The sequence below is a fragment of the Nematolebias whitei genome, chromosome 22 (genome assembly GCF_014905685.2).
Source record: "Nematolebias whitei isolate Nwh7 chromosome 22, NemWhi1, whole genome shotgun sequence".
Taxonomy (NCBI): domain Eukaryota; kingdom Metazoa; phylum Chordata; class Actinopteri; order Cyprinodontiformes; family Rivulidae; genus Nematolebias; species Nematolebias whitei.
Window position 1 is genome coordinate 1617756 of NC_056519.1, and position 3368 is coordinate 1621123.

Sequence of the window (3368 nt, forward strand, 5' to 3'; positions counted from 1 at the left end):
CCATGATCACCAGAGAAAAGAGAATCACTGCTTGTTCACAGCAGCCGACAGGATATTACTCGTGCACGGACATGCACGTGCACGCACACATGCATGTGTGCACACAGCAGCAGTAATGGGGGGGGGGGGGGGATTACATCCTCAGAGAGCTCGCAGCAGAAACAAGCACGTCAGCTGCACGGGGGAGGGGCGACCGGAGTGCCGTTGAGCAGGGATGTTGGTGAAACATTCACCTCGAGGGATTTTTAATTGACAGCTGAGTGTAGGTCACCCCTCCTTCTTTGGTTCCGGGTCCGACTCCGGACCAGCAGAACCTCTATGGTCCCGGTTCGGTTGGTGAGGCCCGGCAGCAGGAGGTTGTCGGTTCGCTCGTCTGATTAAAAACAAGAGAAGAAGAGAAAACAGGAAGTGGCAATAAAAAAAAATCCTGGAGGTTTTTTTTGTTCCTTAAAAGCTGAAATAAATATTTTTGTTTGTTTATTTACAAACATCCTGCTGTTTTCCTGTCTTACGTCATCAGCTGATGTTTGGAACCCCCGCCCCTTCCAGCGGTTACCATGGCGACACTCTGTAGTACTCTCGTTTCCAGGCTGGTCTCCACGCATTGCAGCATCCTCCCACAGTCCTGGGATGGACCTGGATCTGGTTTTGGACTGAAGGGGGGTCGCAGTGTCTCCGCTCGTCCAGCAGGGGGCACCGCAGACCTCAGCAGGACCTGGATCCGGTCTCTGTGGGTGAAAACAGCTGGTCCAGACTCACCGTCAGACCAAGACATGTTTTATTTTTTCATTTTTAATTGAGGTGGTCCAACTGAGGGTTCTTGAGCCCAATGTGGGCCGTGGCCCGTGAGACAACAAGTTTGGGGTCCTGAGCAGGTCTTCAGGAGCCGGGTTCAGCATCTTCAGCCCTGAAGAAATAAAAGGTGGTCCAGAACTAGGGACTCCACCAGATCCAGTCCGAGTCACAGTCTCCTCCACCCCCCTCTGTGTCCACAGTCCCACTGATGGTCCTCAGGATCCCTCTGGTGGTGGTATCAGATCCTTACAGCTGAGCTGAGATGGACGCTAACGAGGACAAAGAAAACTGGTTTCATTGACCAGAACCAGAACTGACTTCAAACAAACTGAGGAGAAGGTCTGGAGAACTGATGTGGACTGGGGTCCTCAGGACCTCCTGGGTCCTAAAGCTTCAACACACTGAGGACAACTGTCTCAACCTTGAGGAAGAACTGAGAACAGAACATCTCGGAGGCGTCCCTCAGCCCGTCTCTGTGTCCATGAAGAAGCAGAGAGACGGGTCAGGTTAGGACAGGCAGGTAGACCAGACTGTAGACCTCTGGACTTTAATGGGACAGAGCAGGGGGACAGAGCTGGGGGACAGAGCAGGGGGACAGATGGAGGCTGGACAGATGGAGGATGGACGGAGGACAGAAGGAGGGGTCAGACACACAGATGTTTGGGTTCCATTTGGTTCTGGACTTGCGGACACCCAGGACCAGGGTCCACCAGGACCTCCGGTGTGGGTTCCGGCAGGAAGCTGACACCATTCAGAACCTCTGAGCTCCTCATTTGGACTTCCTTTAAAGAAGGTTCTGTCTGAACAGACCCCGAGGAGCCTTGGGTTGGACCCATGGATTGTTTGCGGTTCAGAACCCAGACCCGGTTCCACCATGAAGTCCTGTCCTCTGTCAGAAGGACCGAGCTGAACTTTGATGGAGTTCTGGCTGGGCCCGTTTGTGTTGGACAGCCTCTAAAGTTCTGGACTGGATGTCCTGAGAGGACCTGACCCAGGGGTCTCTCCAGAGTCCTTCTTGGACCCAGATGGTCCAGTTTTTCCTGCGTTACGTAAGCGGGGCCCCCTCGGGGGATTAAGAGGATTTGGACCCGCCGGCACCGGCAGTAATGTAAAAACATGTCATCTGGATCGCTACTTTAGGGCTTAAAGTGCGATCATCAGAACCATGTGCTGCACGTCGCTAAAAGCTGCGTAAAACCTAAAGAGGCAGCACGACACAAGCTGGGCGAGAAAGCAGCCGAATAAAGCTGATAATCAGCCGAAGGAGCCGAAACGAGAAGAAAACCTGCTTTGGAGCAACGATCAGAATGTTCTGGTCGAACAGGAATGTGGGCCGGAGCCGAAGAACCGCTCTGAAGAAATACAGCCATTTAAGCTTTTATTTTGTAAAAGAATGAGACTCTTATTTTGAAAAGCATTTCAGCTTTATTTTGAAACTACGTCTTCCTTAAAGTCCTGAATCCAGATGTTTTTATTCGGTTCTCCTGAACTTTAACTCGGGACAGAAGTGATCTCTGAGGGCGGCCATGTTGGAATCAGAACCCCCAACTGTTTCGGACCTCGTGTTCTTTTCACTTCAAATCAGCTAAAATATCCCTCAAAAAGCTGAACACAGCTGAAGCATGCTGCTAAAGAAAGAAAAAACACGCGGCTACAGAGAAACTCAGGACCGGAGAAGGTCCGGTCTGAAGAACCCGAGGCTGCGGGTCGATCTGAAACGGTTCTGGCCCGTTTATTTTATTTCAGGTCCAAATCACAAGTTACAGAAAAACTCGAGTTGAATTTTTCTGCTTCAGACTTGAGATCGACAGAGACCTGGTCTGTAAAGACCCCGTTCTAAAACAGCTAAAATGTTTTCTGGGCCTGATACATTTGTAAGAAGGACCAGATCTGGTCCCGGGGCCTTAAGTTGGACAAATGGGATCTTCAAGCTTTATTTTGAAAATCCCGCCAGACGTTGGTGGTTTTAGGTTGTTTGTTGGACCCAGGTTTTGGTGTTCTGGACCAGAAGAGAACCGCAGAGCCGGCCCGTTCTCTCTGCTGGCCCAGGTCCAGTCAGACTAAGCAGCACGGTAAATGATGCATGAGGCTAGAGTCAGCTGCTGGACCCTGCAGCTTCAGAACCACGCAGCTGATTTGGACCCGGCAGTGGTTACACCTCGGCCTGAAGGGAACTTCAGAACCTGGAGATGTTTGTGTGTTCTGCTGGGTTCTCCTCTGGTTCTGGTCATCCTCCCACACTACCCACGTTCACAGAACCGCTCCTGTCTGCTTCTCCACATGGTCCAGACGATCTGTTTAAAACCAGGAGTCCTGCTGCCGGAACCTCTTGCAGAACCACAACGTTCTGGTTCTGGTTTGAAAATGAACCGGTGTTTGTGGTCAGAGAGAAACTCCCCAAAATATTAGAAAATCAAAAGGAAAGACAAGTTCAGTCCGTCAGAATGCAGCTTAATTACCTGCTGAAACGAGCTGAAGTAGCTGAAACAGAAATGTTGAGGCTAAAAGTAGCAAAAGGCTAGTTAAAGGCTAAAAGTAGCAAGAGGCTAGCTACAGGCTAAAAGTAGCAAGAG